Source organism: Anas acuta, chromosome 12 (genome assembly GCF_963932015.1).
Source record: "Anas acuta chromosome 12, bAnaAcu1.1, whole genome shotgun sequence".
Lineage (NCBI taxonomy): Eukaryota > Metazoa > Chordata > Aves > Anseriformes > Anatidae > Anas > Anas acuta.
The window spans coordinates 6,797,414-6,820,622 of NC_088990.1; the positions used below are offsets into that span (position 1 = coordinate 6,797,414).

At 42.6% G+C, this 23,209-nt stretch overlaps 2 long non-coding RNA genes across 5 annotated transcripts in view; both read right to left on the minus strand.

Moving 5' to 3' along the window:
- Positions 1 to 21: 21 nt before the first annotated feature.
- LOC137863137 (uncharacterized) lies at positions 22 to 19,095 on the minus strand. 4 transcript variants are annotated; one of them, XR_011100708.1, is made up of 8 exons: positions 12,675 to 19,095; positions 12,415 to 12,558; positions 11,690 to 11,957; positions 11,029 to 11,179; positions 10,534 to 10,669; positions 4,233 to 4,321; positions 1,725 to 3,258; positions 22 to 158 (listed from the first exon to the last, which is right to left on the minus strand). It is a non-coding gene; the product is annotated as an uncharacterized lncRNA (long non-coding RNA). The 4 variants fall into 4 exon arrangements; XR_011100707.1 differs by having other exon boundaries at positions 31 to 3,258; positions 12,675 to 19,009; XR_011100709.1 differs by lacking the exons at positions 22 to 158; positions 1,725 to 3,258; positions 4,233 to 4,321; positions 10,534 to 10,669 and having other exon boundaries at positions 10,781 to 11,179; positions 11,690 to 11,976; positions 12,675 to 19,005.
- A 3,768-nt stretch (positions 19,096 to 22,863) lies between these two features.
- LOC137863139 (uncharacterized) overlaps positions 22,864 to 23,209 on the minus strand; it is a 33,247-nt gene continuing 32,901 nt past the window's right edge. The window contains exon 3 of the long non-coding RNA XR_011100711.1: positions 22,864 to 23,042. This is a non-coding gene — a long non-coding RNA (uncharacterized lncRNA). The remainder of the gene's footprint in view (positions 23,043 to 23,209) is intronic.

Consider the following 23,209-nt stretch of genomic DNA (forward strand, 5'->3'; position numbering starts at 1 on the left):
GCCACGAAGGTCCTGTAGAAACTGCACAAGGACAGGCTTCAAGGTGGAGGTGGCATGAGCACTACTGAGATAAAGAAGTCCCTGAGCCTGGAAGCATGCCTAAGATGAGCCTGAGGGCAAGATAGTGCCTGATGCTTGCAGAGCATCTGAAGTCACTCCTAAAAGAGGAAAATTGAAGCAGCAAGTTTAGTGGTTGATCATCTCTGTTATTAAACATCATCAACATATTTCATTAAATTTCTTTCTTTTTATCATGTTTTGGTGTTAATGCTAGTAAAATTTTAGTGCTCAAATACACCCCTTGACTCCATGAACTGTCATGCCATTCTTAAAAACTCACAACTGTACCAGCACATCTACACTTCAACAGCAAAACCAGTCTCCAAATTGCTGTGTCCACCTTTACGGCCCTGCCAGGAGGATCCTGGCCCTTCTCATTGTGATATTTGTTTTATCGTCACTTGGATGTCTAGTCTGTCACTCGGATGGCAAGCAATCCGAGACAGGGTCTGTACTCATGTTTTCCATTAAGCGGCGAGCACACAGCAGAGGCAGAGGGGGATATTAAATAATAATGACAATAATAATACATCTGATAGAGTTCAGTTCCGCTTTAGCACTAAATGGAAAGCTGAAAGCCTCCCTATGGATCTTTTCCATCTTGAGCATCAATGAGTGTAACAGATGCATCAGTTTTAAATCAGCGCCTTGCATGACAAATAATACTGATCCATGTGGTTAGGAAATCTGGGCCTAACTGGCACAGTTTGGTTGGCTGCAAATGATGCTGCTGTGTCTGCAATGTCACCTATAAAATCTATAGATGGGGACCACTTTTTTAACTGGAGCAAAACAACATAGATTTCTTGAAATGGCACGAGTCCTTTACCTCCAACTTGATAGGACTCTTATGAAATAAAAATAAAAATGATGAAAATAAGACTTTCTTTTATGATTTAAAAAACACCTGCAAACAGGAAAGGATTAGTAAAAACCAAAAGAGGAATGAGGAAACAACTGGCGATGAAAACCACTGATCCATTTAAATACAGATGAAACAATTTGGCCATGCACTGGGAAGGAATATTAAACAGATACAAGCTATTAATTTTCACTGAGGGTCAGCCTGGGAGCTCAAATAGAAGGCAAGGTTCAAGTTAACCCTTCACAGCAGGGAGGATCTCACCATAAATCACAGGTTCTTCCCGAGCTCACAGACATTGCAATTTGGGGTCAATTGTGTTAAAGTGCAAGGAGGGGTACATCTTCCTTGTCTCCAACCAGCATTGTGCTCAACATGCCAATCTCTGCTGGGGACTGCTGATACAGCTCCTGTAATATCTGGGAGATATTTTGGACAGGTGGTAATGTTTGTAGAAAGAAGGGACCATTTGGAAAGTGGAAACTCATCAAAAATTACCAAGAAAGCTAGCAAATGGCAAAATCGGGATGAAGAAATATTGATCCCTCTCATTTATTTCTTACAGGTCCAGGGGGAAAGGCTGTGTGGTGAGACCAGTCTCCATGAAACATGCAGTTTCTGCTATTAGGGCTTCTCCTGGGAGCAGAGACCTTCCAGCTCATAGGTCAGCATCATATATTGCAAACTCCCTGCCAGCTGGACTCTCCCGGTGTTTTTTAATGGCTTCAGAATTTGAGCATCCTCCATGGTGAGCTGAACAAACGTGAAACTTGTATAAGACTTCAGGAGGTCACTGGCTCACCTTTAGTTTTGAGGTACAAACTCTGCCCAGTTTTGCTGGAGAGGAAGAAGGATGCTGGGAAAATATGGGCACTTAATGCGAGGAATTTCAGCCTTGATGCATTTATTCTGAGCACTCCTCCTATAACAGAGCACTTACCACCTCTCAGCTGTCTACCCAGCCAACTTTTTGTCCTTGTCCTTAAAAAAAAATAAAATAAAAAATTAAACTGTACAAGAAATCACTGCATTTGTCCACAGGGGACAATAAATGCCACTCTACTCAAACCTTACTACTCTTTCAACTATTCCATTCCCTACTGCTAAAAATAACAACGTGAATGCCTTTACATCAGTCTTTTCTATTACGATTAAGACTGTGCCAGTCATAAAGGTCACCATAAGATAGACTACAGACCACAAATCCCCACCTGCCAGCATGACCAACATGTTAAACATTGGAGTGCAGCTTGGTCAAGTGACTAGTCTAGAGTGAGAAATGAAATCAATACCCACTCTGGTGAGAAATGTTAAAGATGAGCATCCACCGTCGGCTATATTCAGGTGGCTGAGAGTCTGGAGTGCCTTATTTTCATGTTTTTACCCTAGAAGTTACCTTAAAAATCACCCCTGAAACTCTGTAGCAATGGCAACTTACTCCTGCAAGCCTGTCTTTGAGTTTATCCAGGTATTCCTGCCGGGAAGGACCTGCTCTGCCTGGCTGTACCGGGGAAGATTTGGATTGCTTCTGCCTGTGAAAAACTCTCCAACAAAACTGTTTTAGCTAGTTGAGGGGGATTGTATTTCTATCCCTCACAAGAGAAATATTCCAGGTATAGCTAGATGCATTTTTAATGATCCAAATGCAAGTCGTGTGGAGTAAAAGCCCTTATGCCCCCCATTCTCCCTTCCCAACTCTCTCTGTTGTGTCATATCCTTCCAAGACAAAAGGCTTGTAAGTGAAATATATTGTGCATAAATCCTAACAGTAACTGCTTTTCCTAACGAGATCCTTTAACCACGTTTGTAATGTGTTCAGCACCAAAACACACGACAAATCCGTCAATGGTGATTTCAATAACCTCTGCCACCATTATACCGTGTTACATCTTATTGAATCTGATTTAACCATAGATGTTTATGGAGGGCAGGTTGATCTCTGTCTCCATAACTATTTTTCAGTTGTATCATTCTCTATTTGGTCTTCGAAGGCAGCTCGATTTTCTTCTTCTACATTTTATTTTGCTTTCAAAGTTGCCTCAGTCAAGCAAACAAATGGGAGTTCAGATTGATCTTATTTCTGTTTACAACAGGTTGATCTTGAGTTCAGAAGTATCACCATTTAAAAAAGAACTGAAGTTTTAGTCATGAATACTGGAGTGTGTTTTATGTGCAGCCTTCTGGTCTTGGAAACAAAGAGAAAAACTGAAGCGTTTAGCAAGTATGCTCCTTGAATATGTATTTTCAGGTCAGCCTTAAAGGCAGCCTCTTCTTCACAAAAGCAAATCCAATACTGAAGCTGTAAGTCCAGACGCATTCTTAAAACTTGGCACTGTCTGAAAAATAATTAATAAGAAGAAATAAAATTATGTTTGTGTAACCTTTCCATAGAAGATACCTCTAATTGGTACAGATATCAGTGCAAAGAGAAGCACTTGGAAGAAGCTTTGATTACAATTCACATTGGGACACTGCTTACTAAAGGGCAATCACTTCTTTCATTAATTGCTTTAAAAATAAGATTTAGAGAAAGCTTCTTATGAAATAATTATGGGACTAATGATTCCTGTTGCAATCTATGGCAATGTTTCCATTGAGTTCAGTGGGAGAAAGTTGTACCCTCTCTTTCAACAGCAGCAAGCAAAGCCACAGCTTGGATCAGCCCGTTTGTTTCACCTGGGTTTGGTTTTAAGGAAATTGGCTGCTGAAGAGGTGAGTGTGGCAGAGAACTGCCAAAGCTGCAGGTCTGGTTCTGGCTGCTGAATGGAAAACACATGCATAGCAAACACCTCAAAAAGTGCAAGAGAGAAAATTAAGTCTGGATATGTTTCATCTCTCCAGGCAATTTTTCTTCCTAGGTTACAAGAATCTATTCTTTTTGGTTGTTTAATAAAAAAAAAAAAAAGTCACAGAGTGTAATTGTTAAAACGAGCGGTGGGAAATGCAACAGCCTGACAAGAAATTACATGTCTTATTTATCTCCACCTAAGTTGCTCCTCCAGGAGGTGCGTGCTGGTGAAATGTATTGCATTCGAACGTGCGCCTCCGATGCTTGTCAGAGTTATTTCCCCATGGCTCTGCAGCAGTTTCTTCCCCACCGTTAAGTCCTGTAGGTAAATACAAACCCAGGCCTGGACTACCTATGGTCATATTAGAGCCTTGTTCCTCCCCTGCCCTTGCTATTAATGCTGAGGCAGGAATGAAGCAAACGAGGCAGAACTGGAGTTCTGTGGGTGGCCTCCTGGCTGTAGGAAAAATTAAATCAAAGCTCAAGGAGTAGATATCCCTGGGGAAGAGGGTTGGTGCTTACAAGCTTTCTCTGCAGATGCTTGAAAAACTGCCAGAGCACGATGCACAGCACGCAGTCCAAGATCAACGGGCTTTGGCTGGAGTATAGACCTGGAAAGGTATGACAAGAAGAAAATAACATTTGGGGTACATTTATTTCACGGAAGGTGCAGTATAAAGTCAGATCCTGATTAACCAGATTGGAATTCTTCTGTGCAATGATTTAACAGGATACTGATGTGCCGATAGCATTTGCACTCAGCTTAGTTAATGTTGGTACATCACACTCCTGTCCTACAAAAATACGCTGGCTTTCACAGATAGCAATCTGAGGGCATCGAGGGTCTGCTGGGATGGATGGCTTCTTCTTCTGAGGAACTTAGCTACTATTTTGATCAGTGCAGTGTAAAAAACCTGAAGGGAATTTAAATTAGATTTAAATTATTTCTTCAATTTTGCCGTCCTTATGTATATTGGGAAGAAAGAGAGCAAGCAAATAATGAACAATATTGCAATTATACCTTCAGAGCGTTTGGCTTATGTAGGGCAACTGGGCCAGCAGATGGTGAATGCAATTTGATGTACAAAAGTATGAAATAACTGATCTGGACAGAAGGATTAAAGTGGTGTGTGTGTATAAATTGCACATGGATCACAAAAAGTATATTGGGCTATTATGGGAAATCACTGAAGCCTGAGCACAGATGCTGCAAAAGACAAGAAATCAAACTGCACTGGCACAGTAACAGAAACAAAGACAAAAGGTGAGAGTGCTATTGTTTTAGTCTTTTGTGCATGGTGCACGCTTTGATCCGCTGGAAGGAGAGAGCTGCCTTGGGGCGAGGCACCGAGGGATCTAGTTGGGAGCAGAAAATTCACAGAGACCGGGCTAACTGACAGAGTAAGCTACCAGAAGACGTGATTATAGAAAAACATCTTTAAGGAAAGGCTCCATCAGGGCATTGCATTTCTTATACTAGCCCTCAACAAGACAGAGCATCTTATTAGTGTTGGCAAAGTGGGCCTGGGTGGGGAAAAAAGGCCAGGCTCACTCTTCCAAAGCACAATGCAAGCACAGAATATGTAAAATGAGGACACGCACTTGAGAGTACTTAATGAGAAGCACAAAGTTTTTAGTTGGTAATAGCCACTTAATCAAATAGGCCTTATATAAAGTCCTTCTAATCCTAGCTCATCAGCCGAAGTTATGCATCGCTGGGGTACTCCCAGGACAGAACTATAGTTTAGCTGGTAAAGAAGACTAAACAATACCAGGAAATTTGGGTGATGCTTCTGGTTGTGTTGCTCACTCCCTAAGGGGATGTGTGCACTGGTGGGGATCCCTGGGGACGTCCTGGCTGAGCTGGCTCCCAACATGGGCTGGGGGATGGCAGACACCGATGTGCCTGCATTGCTTTGGGAGTCTCCCTCTGTCTCTGCACTGCTCCATGTGGTGCTGTGCATCCCAACCTAGAAACGTTTGTGTTTCCTGCTGAGCTTTTCTAACAAATGAGTGGTGCCATGCAGTCTCTGCTGATCTGAACTTATGTCTTACTGCCTTCATGCTTGGGGAAGATTATAATGTATGGCTAGCACAGACCAGCAGGACATCACTGTTTTCCTTATTTCCTAGCTGGCTAAGGCACTTTTGGCTGGACATTTGGTGGGTGGAGAATTGCTTCAGTTCATTTCCCATCCGTAACTGAGTGAATCAACTCATTTAGGCAGAGCTCTGATTAGCAGACCTGGTGTAGAGGCATGAGGAAGTTCTTACTTGCTTTTCTGTCCACCCACAGTCACACAGTCCAAAATCAAATTAAACCTTCACCCTAGAAATGTGTCCTTTTGTGCGATGCACTTAATTCCTGCAAAGGACCCCAGAGTGCTGAGGAGTCAGAATGGCACAGCCTTATGGGCTGTAGAGCAGTAAAAACCTGACTTTTGGATTTAATGTCTGGAATAGAAAATAAGAGTACTGGAGAAAATCAGTTTAGGGGAAGTAAAAATGGATATGTAAAAAAAAAAAATAGTTTTCTCCAGCTTTGGATTATTTACCTTTATAAACTTTACTCCCTTTTAAAAAATCAGTTCTAGGTCAATTTTTTCAGTAAAAATTCCTGTCTCAGCATGAAGAGGCAAATCCTTTCAGCTTGAAAACCTACTCCTGCAAATGCCATGCCAGAAGTGAGATATTTCGTTTGAAAAATGTGTACGTGGAAGTTAGGACATAAGAATCTGCTCCCCTCACTTTTTCTGTCCTTCATTGTTAGCCTAAGTCAGCTCGAATGCATAGTCTCAGTCTGTCTGAATCACTATTAGGGGGAAATGCTCTTGCTGAAAATACTTCAGCTGGATCCTTTTCTAGAGCCACCAAATCCTTAGATACCAGTTCTGTTTTGTCTTCTTTTTTATTCCCTTCTTCAGAAATCTGGGGGCTGACAGATGGAAATGAGAAATATGCTAACTTGTTTGACTGTTTCTTGCTCTTTCTCTGCTCCTGTGGATGATCTCCACTGCCCCAAATCCCCAAACCTGCCTACATCTACAAAGGAGGTGTCAAGCTGGAAGACAGGCCAGTAATATATAAGCCAGGAGCATGGGTAAATTTGTAGTAATTAAGGTGGAGACCTGAAACAAAAGCAACCCTTAAGGGATAAGTTAGTATTAGTTAGCTTTAAAAGAAATTGCAGGAGTGTGCTCAGACCTTATTAGTGGATATTCCCTGGGTAGAGAATACATAGGACATCTTAAGAGTTAAGCTGAAAAAGAAAAGCTTCAGCAAGGGTTGCTTGGCTCATACGAAGGCCAAGAAGGATTTCATTTAAATTTAATTTAGCGGGAGTTTTCTGGCTAAGAGATGTGACCTGCTCTCTTTGAACCTTTGCTCTTAGAGCAGAATTCACCAACATGCCATCTCTCCAGATCTGGCAATAGGCAGAAAGGACAGGCTGAGTACAACAAACTACAAAGTACAGCAAAGAAAACCCATAGCATGGGTTCAAAAGCAGGTACTGGAGAGAAATTGGACCCCAAATACATGACATGTGAAACGAGGCAGCAAGGAAAGGCCGTTGTCCCAATCTCCACCAGACCCCACCTTTAGCAGAGAAAAACTGCTGATAATTAAGTGTTATATTTGGCATGTGGTGTCTTTTGGCTTTCTTAAATTCTATCCCTTCTCCTTGAATTTGTGAGACAAAATGTGTTGTGGCTCAGCAAAGTTTTTGATGCCGTGCCTCCATCCTATGATGGAGCTCCTCATGGAGATGCCAACACAGGCCTAGTGGTGGCAGAGCCGTGGTGATGTCTGGTGACACCTGCAGCTCCGCAAACAGGCTGGCTCTCCCAAGTCCTAACAGCTCGCTAATACTGCTTCCTGAGCTGCACGTACTGCCTGGGCACGGATTAAGCCTCTCTGCATTGCACAGTGTGACCTCTTCTTTAGTTGTCCTCATTTGCCAGAATTTGTCCCTGCTGTGAGCCAGGCCCCTTGTGCAGCCCAGTCCCAGAGAAAAGCCTTGGTGCTGGGGCTGCACAAGTAAGTAAAAAAGCGTGATTGCCCCCAACATGAAAAAAGAGAGAAAGTGAATTTTGTAGATAAATAAATGCATTCAAGCCTGGAGTGGGGGCTGACAGCAATTCTGCTCTCTCAAGTGGCTAAGCTGGCCTGGAGCTCCTCACTGCAATCCACGGTGCCTCCAGTGCTGCTCTCCATCTGATGCCTCACCCAGACAGAGCTTTCCTCTGCCCCGATCCCCTCCCCGAGCAGCACAGGCTGTGGTAGTGCTTTCTGATATTGAGAACAAGGGGCATTTCTGAAGCCTTTTACATCTCTGTAGCATCTCGCAGATACTCACTCATGTTAACTCTCTGGCAAGTCGACGCTGCTTGCCATCAATTCTTTCTGTTCATTTTAGTGCAAAAGGTTGAAAGGAAAAGATGCTGGCACAGTGCTTTCGCTGGCAGAAAGCCAAATCAAGTGTGGAAGACCCCCATTGGTTATAATTAGAGATATAGATCATCTTCTCTCGCACTGTCAGTGCAAGAAATGTGTTTAGTATTTAAAGGCATGGGGACACAGTTCCTTATGACATTTTTCTTGTTCTCCACGGATAGCGTCTTGCAAAATCAGATGGTTAAACAAATGTAATTAAGCAAATTTCTTTTGATTATTGGTCATTCTTTGTAACTTGAATTTAAATAACTGTACTACATAAAACACTAGTTTTGTTTTCTTTGTTGTCAAATGCAAAAATCATTTTTTGCCTGTATCCAGTATCAATAAAATGAAGTCTGCATAGTCCCATACCCTGATCACACTCCCTGACGTCAACTCAGATAACGCATCATTTAATCCAGAAGAAACAAACTGTTGTCAGGTCTGTCACCTTTAGGAAAAATATCATCCTTTTTTCTTGCTCCTGGCTTATCTCCGAAGTACTTCTCACTTGACTGACTCCAGTTTTGATGATTAATCAACCTGTTTTCAGGCACCTAAAAAAATACCTTTCTCGAGCAGAAAAGGACCTGGATATTAACTCTGGCAGCATTGTGCTTGTATACAGACCCATCACTGCTGTTTGTTAATCATGGTGGTGTGCCTAGCGGTTGGGGTTTGTAGTGTTTGGGGAAGTCTGAACTCCGGTCGGATCCATCCATCTATTGTCTCTCTTTTGAGCACATTGTCTAGTGATCTAATAACGACCACAGTTCAGCCTTTGCCTCAGCTGAAAATTGGATTCAGATGAAAACTGACTTCAGGTGAAAGCTGGCAGAATTTGACCTCCAGGCCCAGTAGTTTGGAGGAAGGTTAGGGGCAGACGTGAAGACACGGGATAATCTCCTGAATCTCAAGAAGCCCAGCAAACAGCAGTTAAAAAAAATGACAGCAAACAAATGCTACACTCAGTGCAATCATTATAAATGTATCCGTAGGGCTTATCTCAGGGAAAACCCACCTACTTGGCTGGATGTCCCTGCCCTTCTCCTTTTGCCCTTCGCTGTTTTGTAGCCACAACCAGCAACGATTCTCCCCTTTCCTCCGGCTGAATTCAATCTCCCACCACAACGGCAGCTGGCACCACCTCAGCAGACACAGAGACATTTTGGGCACTGCCAAGCCCATTCACATTGCCAGAGGAAGGATTATTATCTGCTGAATCAATGAAACCTGTGTCAAACTCAACTGTCTTTCCAATACCCTGAGCACTTTACTGCTGCACATGTCTGAGGAAATGGGAACTATTTAGTGATAAATACTGAGGTGCGATCTATATCCCATTGCTGCAGGTGTTGTATGCTCTAGGTTGTTTGCATGTACATGGAAACGTGAAATAGATGCAATAGGTATTTGTACTTCTCGAGGCATGCATTTGGAGCTATGAAAGCTCAGAAAAAGACCTCCCTGTCTGGAAATGAAGTAACAGTCACAAAGGTTAAAAAATCTTGAGTGGCAAAGTTTGGGCTCTAGTTATAAAACAACTGCGGTGTTAGAACTGTGCGTGGAAATTTTTCAGGTCATCCCAGCAAAGAGGAGTTTGTGTAAGCTCCCTTTCCAGTAACATTTTACTCAAACCCCTGCACAAACAAATACACAAATGCTGGCAGATGCCCCCCTGCATAGAGAGAGCTGGCCACATAGCAGGCACCATGTGTGAGAAGTATACTTTGTCCCACACTGCTTGAAATCCCAAAGATTTCCAGAGAAGTGCAAACATTGCACTGTAGGTTGGCCACTTCCACCCCTTGCAGTAATCTGAGTTCTGCCTCTAACTTCTGCCAGCATTTTTAAGCAGGGCTGGGGCAGCCCCTATCTATAAATACTCCTCTTCCACACCAATATTTGAAATTCCAGCTGATCAAATTCTGTCTGCTACGCCGCTCTTTTATTTATTACACATTAATGCTTTGTGATACCCGTCCCATTTCTCTCCCCTCTTGTCACTGCTAGGTGAGTCTCGCTAGGACGTGCTCAGGCTCTGGAGGTTTAAAAAAACGTGTGTTTTTCCCAAACTGAGAGCCCTGTAGCTCTCAGCCCGTGGTGTTTCCAGGATGTGAAATAACTCAGTCAGCAGGACAACATGTCAGTCACTAGCACAAGCCAAAAATAGCCCATGCACAGCCAAAGTCAAAGGGCTAATATGGTGCACTTAGAGCAGATGTTTAAAAGCTTGTGCACGAGCTATACGCTTATTAGACAGCCTGGATCAACTGCAAAAGGCCTTCGGGAAGTGTTAAAGCTCTTGGCTAGGACACTCTCGTCTCTGTTGGAGGCACTGGAGATTAGTCATTCTTAATAGTTAAAAAAAAAAAAAAGCGCTAACCTGGTCTGAAGTCTTGCTCAGAGGTCTCCTGGCCCTGACGTCATTCTCGTTTTGCGCCAAGTGTTCATTAAATGCACCAGGAGTTTGGTCTCAGGAAGAACTATCCAGGGATATTTATGGCTCAGGAGAGTGTTGTCTTAGGGAGAATGGGGGAGAAGCAACTGCTTTAGAAATGGGGAAAGTTGGTAAATACGAAAGGACAAGAGATATTTTACAACAACAAAATAAATATTATATTATTCATATAGGTTTATATATATATATAAATATATTAAAAAACACAATATGTTAGTAACACAATATATTAAATAATATCTGAGGAATGGACTCAGCCAGCCCAGTGGCACTCCCAGCTTCATTTTGCTTTTGGACCAACGTTTGCTGAAGCACCAGATCCTGGTAAGTTTTACTTCAGGCAATATTCAAGATTTTACCATTTTTTCCCACCCAGTATCTCAAAAAAGCTCCATGATGAGCAAACTATTTCCTGCCCACCTTTATTGTTTCTGCTGTAACTTTACTCTTGTACGTTTCCTAGTTATAACTCGAGTCTTTTTAACAGAAGTGAGCCACTTCTAATATTTTCTCCGCTCTTGGTGGAAACCAGCTGAGGGAAACCCCCTAAAAGTGGTCCTTAATCAGAGTCCTGTGAAAAACAAGGATTGTTGTTGTTGTTTTTATGATAAAAAACACTGTGGTATTAAAAAAATAATCCAAATATGTGATTTTTTTTTCCCCTGACCTTTCTGGCATGGCTATGTGAGAGGTCTACCAAGGGCAGAGACAGAAGTCGCTGAAGGCAGTGTATTGTGGAACAATTTTCTAACAGAATAGGGCAGAAACTGAGAAATGAGCACTGGCTCAGCTGAAAAGCTCAGGTTAAGTGCTAGAACAAAAGCCGATTGAAGAATTAATTTGTAGACCTTGCAAAGAATAAGGGAATGAAATCTCGCTAAATGAGTTATTCATATTTTTCCCTAGCAGGAGTAAGCATGAGCTACTGAATGGTAGCACAACGATGCACTGATCTACCTGCAGTGCATTAACTGCCTCATTTATTCTGAAACAAGGTTGTGGGTAACAAGGAGCTTCATTAAATGGTGACCTCAAAAAAAAAAAAAAAAAAAAAAAAAAAGTGACTTTGGCCCACCTTTACCTTTTTCAGACCCTCCTGGGGATACTGAAGTTTACTGGAGCTAGGAAGGATGTCTTAGGAAACCTGGTGGTGTGGGCAGGCCAGGCGGTTTGTCTCCTGGGGGTGCAGATTCCTGAAGCTGCCGGTGCATTTTGCTCCTCGCAGCACATTGGATCTGGTCCCCTGTAGCTGAGCTACCTACATTGTTCTGATTGGATTTGGCACCTGGAAAAAGCTTTCTTTCAAGAGTGAGAGAGCAGCAGTACTGTGTAGTGCAGCTGGCATCATCCTAGGAGTGAGAAAGAGGGCTGGCAGAAAACAAAAGTTTGACCTATATAGAAAGATCCATCTGTTTATGGGAATGTTTCTTAGAGTTAGCTTCTACACCCACTTTACCTGTTGGTGTTGTTCTGACAGCTTAACAGAAATTGTCTGGTTTTGCCAGAAAGGGTCTTTTTTTTTTTTTTCCCTGCTGCAACCTTTCTCCCAAGATTACTGCCTGAAGCGTTGTGCTGGGGAAGGCTGAGCCCCCAGACCTACCATCCTTGTATGGTTTTCAGCAGCATACTGAGTTCCCTTAAGGCTGTTCAGCTCTTTTTTTTTTTTCCTTTTTTTTTTTTCTCCTGTCAGCTGCCTGCATTTGACATGAACTGTTGTATTAATAAATAGACCTTTCCCCACACCAATCAGTCAAGCATATGGAATATGGAGCAATAAATGACAAAGCAGCCCCACATCTTTCATACCGTCGTTGGCCTTCATGTCTTGCAGGAGAAAATTTCCTCCATCTGGTTTCACCATGGCTGAATGATCTTCAGTATTAAATGCAGGGCAAAAGTGAAAGATCACAACACCAGAATCCTCTGCACGTAACATTACAAATGACTCGCCTGCAAATGGAATGAAATGTCAGAAGATGATATCAAATAAATGAAGATATCACCACAACTACTCATGTGGAGCATAACGTCTCAGACCTTCTCTCTATTATTTCAAAGGCACTCACATTTCAAAAGAGTGGGTTTTTTTCTCCTCATCACAGAGAAAACTGATGCTGTAGAATTGAAGACACAATTGTGGTGCATGCTGTGTGAGAAGCAGCCACTTGCTGCCTTGGAAACCTTAAAAGACTTTGTCTCTGATTCTAGTTTCTCTTTCTCTCACCCTCTAATTATGTAAGCCCCACTCATTTAGATTTGGATTCAGCATGCTTTTCTTCCTGGTATCCATTACACCATTAGTCGGTTGCAATGTCAGAATGACCTGGTGGGAGGGTGAAAACCATCACGGGCTGATTGAGGAAGCTGGGTGTTGTTCCTGGATGAGCCTTCCTGTAAGTGGGATACAATGGAAGAGATTCTCCGCGTCAATTGTGGTGCCAGTGTGATGGCAACAGCCACGCCGCCTGCTCAGCCATCGGGGTAGCTGAGCTGGTAATTTAGATGTAATTGGGCACCACTGAGTCTATTTAATGGGGCCCCTGATAAATAGCTCTCCTGCCTAATTGGTGCAGTTACCATAGAAGGGACTGGCCCAGAGTGTGGAGCAATACAGGCACCTTACTCCCACTGAAATCAATTATGCTGAAATCAATGAGAGTTAAACAGCTGAATAGCTTTAAAAATCTGGCCCTCGGTGCACCCCAGAGCTATAATTTATCAAAACACCAAATAAATGGCATGCCTAGTTGATTTCAATGGGTGTGATAGGTTTATGGGAGTTATTACTGGAAAGCCCTCAGCTTTTAATAGATATTCCCTGTTATTTCTCCAGAATCTAAGTCTGTTGATGTGCAAGTGCAATGAAAATGATTCTGTTTCAGGAAGGCTATCAGGGTGGAGTACAGCATATCTTGATTTTGGCCAGGGAAGGGATACTGGATTAGACAGGCCTCTACTCTCATCCTATGCATCCCATGAGGTTCTTAGCAGGGCGATTGAGGCAAAATTCTGAGGTCCTTGCTGCATCAAAGCTCACCTGAACATCACTGGGCACAAAACCAGCAGTGACAGTAAGGATGGAGCCTTTTTTGTACACTGCAGTGTTGTAAAATCATCTGCACACAAAAATGGGAAACTACCGTGAGTGCTTTAGTTTTCCAAAGAAAAAGATTATCCAATTAGGGTGAACTGGTGCTTGCTGGCATGACCTTATTGCTCTGTTGCAGCTGCTAAGCAGAGTGAATTATCTTTTTATAACTGTTGTACGGTGCTTCAATGCTTTGCGTGTTATTGTAGGTCTCGTTGGCACCAGATACTAAACCATGCTTCAGTCCCAGTGTCCCTGAGAAACAGAGTCACATCAGAGTTGGTACTGACCGGGCATTTGCTTCTGCAGGGGTCGGTGTTTAAAAGTGCCCTGTAGTTAATGGTGTACTAGTGAATGACTGATTTATGTCCCGCAGTAGGAATATGTTGTTTTTCAGTTTGGTAGTTCAATCACAACACATTTAGGTCAAACTTTCTACCTACTCTTCTATTTCCTCATGCCCGTTGATCCTTTGACTTCAGAGTCTTTGTAGAGGTGTGAGTTGAAAAGAAATCAGAAATTCTTTTTCTTGATGTGAAGGTTGAGGTGGCAGTATGCTGGATGCCCTCAGAGGATAAATGGCCGAACTCTGCCTTGCTGCAATGTCCCTAGGAATCCCAGCACCGTCAGGATCACAGCAGGGTCATCTGCAGGCTCTGATGGATGAAATGAATTTGCTCATTTATCAGAGCATTTTCATGATGCCTCATAACCTGCTAAACCAGATGTCGAGTATCAGTCTTTTAGAGAGTGACAAATAATCTCAGTGCTGAGATGACTTCATGTTGCTAATTGGGCTGCTGATGTGGTGTCAAAGACATCAGGTTCTGGCACCCGTACTTGATGACAATATGAAAACTCCGTGGTGATCTACATACTGGCTCAGTGACTGACTTTATTCTTTCCTGCTCAGAATAGCAGTATTTCCTCACCCCTCCGGTGAATGACATGTTTCTCACATTTTTGTGGCGCAGCTTGGTCAAAAGGCTTGAAGGTGTGAAAGAAAAGTAGCAACAAAAAGTTGCATCACTCCTTCCCAACATAACTCATGCTGGCACTGTTTATATTGTCCTTGTTAAACACGCCAGCGTGCTCTTGAGTTTGCTGTGCTGAGTGGCAAAATCTGCTCGCAGCTGTGCTGCCAAGGGTAAGCCAGGCTTTTTCTCTGCCTATGATACCCAAATGTCTTCACTTAGCAGCCAGTTGGTTTGCCCCAGCCTTGAGCCAGGCAGCAGGCACTAAGGAGACAGTGGAAACCTGCTCAAATGTGAGCTTAAGCCCTAGCTGCAACAACAGCATAGATGTGTTTTACCATCCCCAAAATCCTGCATTGCACTGAAGGCAGCTAAAATGCAAATAGGCTATAGTACTGGAACACTTAATTCCATGTCAGGAGAGATACAAGGCCTTGGGAAAAGCCGTGAGATGCCTCTTAGTCCTTTGGTGTATTTGGAAATAGGACGTTGAGTTTCTGCTTAAGATCTACCACTGAAACCCCCCAGTTTGGTGCAACTGATATATAGATGCCTCCAAGAGCGGTTCAGATAGATTTGCTTTCTCAAGGACGCCTGGAAGGGGCACATGACATCTGTGTATGTTCAGTTGTGCATGCTTTTCTTTCTTTCCTTCTCTACCATAACTTTCTTAAGGTTTCCTTAAGGCAGCAGGCGTGCTCTTCAGTACGGTCTGATCTGCTATTCCATGAGCTAATCTATGCCATGTGGATCCAGTGGCAGCAACGGAGCAGTATCCATCAATATCTCGTCTATTTATGATGTAACATATCCACAAAATTTGTACAAGTCCTCCCCAACTCTACTCGCAACAGGCCCCAAGCATTGCTTTCACTCCCTTTTTACCTTGCTTCTGAAGTGATACGTTTCTGTCACTGGGAAACATTTTTGTGAATTTCTGTATTTCTTAGAATGACCTTGCTGGCATTTTGACCACAGTATGTGAAAGACCTGAAATGCTTGTAACCTAGCAAATATGAATTTAATAAATATGTAAATCAGTCTATGTTTATTTATAGCCTGGCAGAACTCAAAAGTCCAGATTCTAGCCAAAAACACTCTGCTATCTGTCACTTCAAGTGGCCTAACACCTCTGTATCTCAAACACCAGGAGATCAACACTGATAAAAAGAATATTTAAAAAAAACAGCACCACCACCAAAAAGACAATTAAATTACCTATCATTTCCTCCTGCGTAGGTACTGAGTACAAGCTATGACTTACATAATTCACAGAAACTCAATTTTCAGAGGTACCATTGCCCTGTGGAAATCAGCAGGAGCTCAGCATATTGCTCAGCTTTTCTTCATATTATTTCTTAAACACTAAATAAATATTAAAAAAAACCTATATAGTCGTGGGTAGAGACTCTGTGTTTCTGCAACGTTCAAATGTCATTCAGATTTTCTACCTCTGCCAACATGAAGTTTTTTTCCCAGTCAAAACGTCAAAGCTGAAATTTTGACGAAGCTCCTCTCCAACAACGTGCTATGGGTTTGGCACAGTGAAGAAGTTTAAGGGCATATGCATATTGTCTTGTTTTAATTTATAGCATGACCTAATTTTATCAAACTAATTATGGACTCTGTGATGGTTTACATTTTCCCTTACTTAACTTAAGATTAAATCACCAGGTAACTGATTTATGCTGGAATACGAAAACACAATTTTAAAGTAGCAAAAGCAACTTGACGTGATAGGAAAGAGCACTTCAACTTATAACTGGCTTAGTTACAGTAGGAAATTTGTGCGTAGACTAATCTTAGGAAGTTTAAAGGCCATTTCTTTCTGGAAACCATTCACCAGTGATGAAGGAAGAAAGTTGCCCTCCTCTCATGTTCTGAATGTTCTTATGAGGTGTTAATGAAGCATTTCATCCTTTAATGGGACCACTGGGATTGCAGTTGTCTATATTTTACTTTAATTGTTGTTCATTTTCCAGGGATCAATACTTAGTTCCTAGAAAAGTTGCAAAAAATTCCAGTAATGTAAGGCAGAAAATTACTATGTACCTCGACAATTAATATATAGGTAATGAAACCAACTCCGCAGTGCGAGCCAATTTAAAATTCTCTACAACATTGATCTTCCTTTCCAGATGCAGAGGGGGAAATAATCATGTTGTGTAGCATAAACCATCAAGATAGAGCAGAGCCCCGGCAGCTTATCACATATATGTTTTGGACTCGGTCAGTCATTTAACAGCACTGCTTTAGTGGTGCTTTGGGTGAGATAAAAGAGCCAGCACACGGGGTGGAGAGGCCACCAGTATCGCAGAAATTGATGCCAGGGTTTGTTGCCACCAACACTGCTTGATGCTCTCAAGAAGAGAGCTTGCATTTAATACAAGCAGCAAAGACTTTTCTGTCATCAGTTTGATGTCCAGTTGCCACTACTTGAGAGCTTGGCATGAACAAAGGCTGCAGGATTTAAGCACTTTAGAGTGCACTTGCTACACATTTTTAAAATGCCTCTATATCTTCTGAGCTGTGGTAGTGTTTTTTTTTTTTGGCTGGATATCTTTAAGTACAAGAGGCTGCTATAGAATATTTTTACTTGTATCAGGAATGACTGGGACTGCGTTTGAGCAGAAAACAGACTGCTGGGGGAAAAGCCATGATTTCCATGTATATGATTGTTATTTCTGTTCCCAGACCAGGTCCATCACTATCATCTGGCTCTGTGAACTGTACAGTTTTGTATGGAAAACATGCTTTTCCTTTTCTATCTCAAACCATCCAGAGGAGTAGCTGATCTTAGTTGCTGTGTAAAGCGTAGTAGTGCAGGCTGGAAATTTTCAGATGGATTTTTTTTTTTTCCTCATCAAAAATTTGCAAATTCAGTGAAAAAGAAACTCCCTCGTTTGCTGGAATTCCTGTGCAAATCCACCAGGTCTCTGAAGCAACCTTCCTTACCACATTTAAACCCTGCCTGGTTTTCTGCTGGGCTGGCACCTCAGGAGGCCTTCTGGCAGCCCTGGTAATGCTTTGCTTGGCAGCTGCTCTATTTTAGAACAGTTTTTATTAAAAATTATGGCACATACCCCAGAATGAGAATTTCATCTTATAAAGTATGGAACTGCACTGATGTGGTGGCTGTGTTTCCATAACTTCCACAGCGTGGTTGCTAAACGTCTGTGTAAAGATTCTCCCCAAATCACTGGGAGATTTCAGTCAGACACATGATTTTCATGCATCAGTTGTTGTTAACAATAATTGTTTGATTATAGCTGAGAATATGCTGGATACTACTCCACGTACACAAAACAGAAGCACTTGTAAGGTGTGAAATGAAGGTATAGAGCGTATTGAGTGTTGCTGCAAAACTGAGCTTGGTGACAAGCTGTCATTCAGAAGAGAGGTCAGAGAGAGCCTCAACTATTTGCCTGGACCAAAGCAGGTGCTGAATGGAGGGGCAGATCTGTGATCATGAATGCACATCTGTTTCAGCGGAGTCCCAGGTATAAAAGCCAGAAGGGAGAAGGCCTAAGACAGGGTCAGTAAGATCCCATTCCAGCCTTCTCCCCACAAGGCAGGAGTGCCACCCCAGCCAACGCTCTGCATCGTTTCTCCTCTCTATTGCTCCCAGCTCTGCTCCTGCTTTTTCACAGTCCATATGCAGTACAGCATCCCTTGCAGGCCAGAAATGGTTTCTCATTGTTGCTTGTGAAAATCAGATGATTTGTGCCCCATTGTAATGGAAATAGCGAAGCGCTCAGTGCTCCTATAGCCATCCGAGCCTGAGAGGAGAGCTGGCAACCTCCCCTGACATTGCCAAAAAGCTCGCTGTATTTCCTCTGCTAAGTGATGCTGTGGACAGAAGCCCCAAGACCGTTCTCCCTGTCAGTTCCAAAGACGAGCATTTCAGGGAGATGCAATTAATCTCTTGTGATTACTTTTTCTTTTTTTTTCCTAACAACTAATTGCAAAGCAATCAGGCTGAGGGGAGGGAGAGCAGGGCAGCAGCACAGGTGGCTGTGACGAAGGGGACTGTCAGCCCCAACGCCTGGCAGAGTTAAGCTGGTGCTACATCACCTGTGAGTTTCAGTTACCAGAGCACTATATTTTGATACACGGTAATTATGCTTCCACCTCACTTTTTGTCCCTTTCATTTGTTCCTGCCATTGAATTTCAGGCATTATGTGTCACGGTAGAGAAAGACTTGAGAAATCCATTAAAAGCTTCCACAAAGAGAGCAATTTTTCAGACAAATGCACAAAGAAGGAACCGGTCCCCTCCAATGATTAATACCAGTACCGATTCATCAAGCCAGGTGCCAGGCTCTGTGGTAGGAGAGGAGCATTAAGGGCTGTGATGAGTAAGGCCTTCTAGGCCTGAGCCTAGAAACTAAATACATCAGCAAACGCCCAGGCAGCAGCTAGCAGAAACACAACATTACCTTTAGTCCCTGTATTATTAAAACCCCTATTTTCACTAGCAGGCTGCAGTTGCCAACCCATCATCAATCTGCCCACGGAGCCAGTTCTGTAAGCACCGCTGGGTCAGTTCTGACCCTTTGGGTTGTTGATATCTCACCCTCAGGGAGATTCACGTCTCTGTATCTGCGTGGGAGTTTTGGCTGAGAGTATCTGAGGTCTTTAGTCAGCCAGAAGCGTAACCAAGCTACGATCACACCCAGCTATAGATCAGGTACCGGTGGTGAAGTTAATCCACTGGTTGATGTGCATTAGAGAGATCAGGAGGTCGTTGGTTGTGGTTTTCACGGGGAGCTGAGTGGCACAAGTTCACTGCTTCGCATGCCATCGTCAGCACGGTGACCCCCCAGTGTTCAAGCAGAAATCCCCCTCTCTAAAATGTCACTTCTCATCTCCTTCTACCGAACTTAATTTTACACTGCACAAAGTGATGCCCCAGATTTCCAACACAGAGAGCTCCTGTTAGGTCAGAGCTCTGTATGTTTTATCATGGGAGCTGGAGAATAAACTTTTTGACTGTGACTAGGGTGAGTGATCTAGTGTTCTCAGATATACTTTGAGTACGTGTGCTGTGGGGTTTTCCTCCTCACAGCCTCCTTCCCAGAGAAGGGAGCCGTGGGGAATGAAACAGCTCTGGCATCCTGCCAGCCTCTGCTCCTGAGCCTCCCACTCTGATCCCACATAAGCCAAATTCTCCTTGAAGTTGCACTTGGGTAATTCCATTGAAATCAATACAATTTTTACAGTGCGATCAAGAAGAAAACTTGTAATACAAGTTTTTTTTAAGATATACTTACTTTATTGTCTCTCTCTTTTTTCTTCTGGCTAAAGACATATTTAGAGCATTCTCCTTCCTTCTTGCTCTCTTGTGTGTACTCTTTTTGAAAAATTCCATTCTTGGAAACGTCTAAAAAAAAAAAAGGCAAAAAAAGATGAGTTGAGTGACTTTTTTTTTTTTCTTTTGCTTTCCCTAAGAGCTCTCCCCTGCTGAAGGGCCTGCAACAAGCGAAGAGAGAACGTAGTAATCTGATTCTGCCTTCAGACACATGTAATTCTAAGGTGAAGGCATGGGTGCCCTTAAGATGCCAACCTCAAAGCGAATGCCATTTCTATCAGAGTAACAAAGGGAATATTAACCATTCCCTAGTGATGGAAACCTAAGCTACAGAGAAATGAAACAATACACCCCTAGTTACACACACACAGCCACAGAGCATTTTGACCACCAAGCCATGGATTAGCTCGTTGACCACTGGCAAATCCTTCCTTTCGGTTAGTCTGCTGCTAATAGGAGTAAGCCATAATGCTGGTTTCCATCCAGAAGCCTCTGGTGAGCCAGTGTTAATCTTGAGCTAAACTGATGTATTTGATCTCTCATTGCAAAGATGTGTTTTGACATTATGTAGACATAAAATATCTCACCAGCATCTATTCTCATGAAAGAGAGAATCCACTAATGGAAACTCCATCTCAGTCCAGAGAGACAGAAAATAATCCAGCTGTGGATCAGTCTCCCTAATGCACAGAACAATCTTATGCTGTATTTTCTGCCAGATGAAGATACGTTGTGCAGAAAGGATGTCCATGTTACAGCCCAGCATGGGCCAGCGCCCCCCAGTAGTTTCTGTTTTGTTGATTTAGACATCTGCAGCATCATAAATGACAGCAGCAGGAAATTCAGCTAGCTCTTGTAATCTAAATTCTCATACAGGACCCTGCATGCGTTTGCTGAAGCCCATAACATGGAAATCACGCTTTTATCAGAGCCTAGGATAACTAAGCATAGTAGCACAAAAAAAAAAAAAAAAGGTAGTTACTCATGAAACAAAACACAAAGGATCAGGGGAGTTCTGCACCCCCACTACATTCCTGTAGTCTTTAGATAATTTCTCTTTTTTATTGTTAATTTCATTTCAGAGTTTTACAGCTCTCTAAGTGCACAATATTGAACATATAATGGTTCATTTAATTTAGAATAAAATCTATAATCCACTGACATGTAACCAAGTCTCGGAACTTGCATCCTGCAGCAAGTCAATCTTTCCTTGCTGTCTGGTGTTTAAAAGCTACAAACCACAAGTAATCACCAGCCTTCTTGACTGTTATTCCTAATGGAAAAAGGAAGGACTTGGGAAGATACTGCTTTTAGGAAGAGCGAACTCCATCACTTGCCTTAAAATGTAGTGGAAGCGTCTTTCTCTTTCCCTACAATGTTGCTTTAGTGTCTTTCTTTTACTTCTCAAAGTTATTCTACCTCTAAAAAGCAAGATTTTTTTTTTTAAAGGAGCAGAGAGTATTTCTCCATAGCCTGTCCTCAACTTGGCACTGTGTTTAACAGACAAAGTAAAACACAGAGTAGAAAGCTCATTTTTATCAAAGTTTATCCTCTCTTGACAGATTATAGTAGGGCATCTACTTTGCAGCTGAGCCACTCCAGGCTTTAACTTGAGACTTCTCTCCCTAAGAAAGTTTAAATTTCTCCATTGTTTTCTACGTGGTTCTTCCATGGACACAACTCTTCACAATACTCGTTCTTCATCGGTGAAATTGTCTCAAGAAAACAGCATTAACAGGATGTTGAGATTCAACAGTCAAGTGCTCAACACGTAAGATACACGCTGAATTCAGTTTGTCTACCCAATTTTAATTCGTATCTATATGAATCTTGAATAAGGAAAAAAAAACACACACATTGTTCCCCCCTACAGGCTCTGATCTGAAGGGGGTCTTATGAGGAAAATCATTCGGCAGCTTCACTATAAATATCACCTCTAATTCTGCCTGTAATGAGAGTATCATTGTTCTCCAGATAAAATGCTGTGGTGTCTTTGTGAAGCATTAGATATGAGCTATCATTACTGCATAGACACAGAGTGTTATTAGTGTATCAAAGCATGTTTCTTGTTCTATCATCTGTAACCTTCTATTCGATATTTCACCAGATCTCCAGGGAGGGTCCCTTTTCAGGCTGTGATTCAGACTCCACGCCAGCAGAGCACAGCTAACTGGGAGATGACAAATGTTTGCTGTTGGACCGCTGAAGATGGTTGTGATTCTGGATCCCAGCTGTCTTCTAGGATGACCAATATATTTTGGCTGAATGACATAATTAAATGCATGACTAAAATTCTCCTCACAGCCTCTATTCTTTCCCCTCTATTCTTTCCCCACGCAACCACAGATCTCTGAACTTTTCTTGCACTGTGCTGTTAAAAAGTTAGCTATTTTCTTCCCTTAGGAAGGATGAAGTTGACCAAGTGAACTTTTGCTTCTTCCAGAGATTACAAGGGGGAATCTGTCCTTCAAAATACTGGTGGACATTTCCTAACAGGCAGGTGTTTCCCTATGAGATCCTTGTATCATGCTTCCCACCACCCAGGTACGCACCGGGGGTCTTCCTTGAATATCACTGGGTGAACTTCAGATAACAAAGCTGCTTGAGATGACCTTGTGAAAAGTTTACAGGAAAAAAAAAAAAAAGTTACCCATTAATTTATTTTGGTTAGAGTGGTTATACAAGCTTATGCACTTATTTTGCCTCACAGAATCTTTTCAAGCATCATTAGTTTTCATCTAACAGGAGGCACATTTCTACCTGGGCATGAAAACCCCTCACAGCTGCACCAAAGCCTTCACAAACCATAACTGACCTTACCTAGTGCTCTCTACCCATGTCCAACATTTCTGCTGATCGCTACCTCCTCACCCCCTTCCATTTCTCCTCCAGAGCATTACCTCTGTGGTGCTGCAGAGATGATGCTCTGGGGGCCAGCAGATGCTGTAGGGTGATTGTAGTGGTTAGGCTTTGAGCTTCCCAGCATGGCAGCCTGAAGGAGGCTCAGCTGAAAGTCCCCTGTGACCACACACCAAGAGCACCCCGCAGACTTGCTCCCTTCCTGGTGATAAGGAAAAAACCATGAGAGCTGAGCTCGGGTCCCCAGAGCTGCAGCCTTCCTTCTCCCTGCGAAAGTCACTGCCCAGTTCTTACCATCTGATGGACTTTGATGGCCCGGCACCTCCCTTGTATCAAAAAAAAAAAAAAAAAAAAAAAAAAGCATAATAT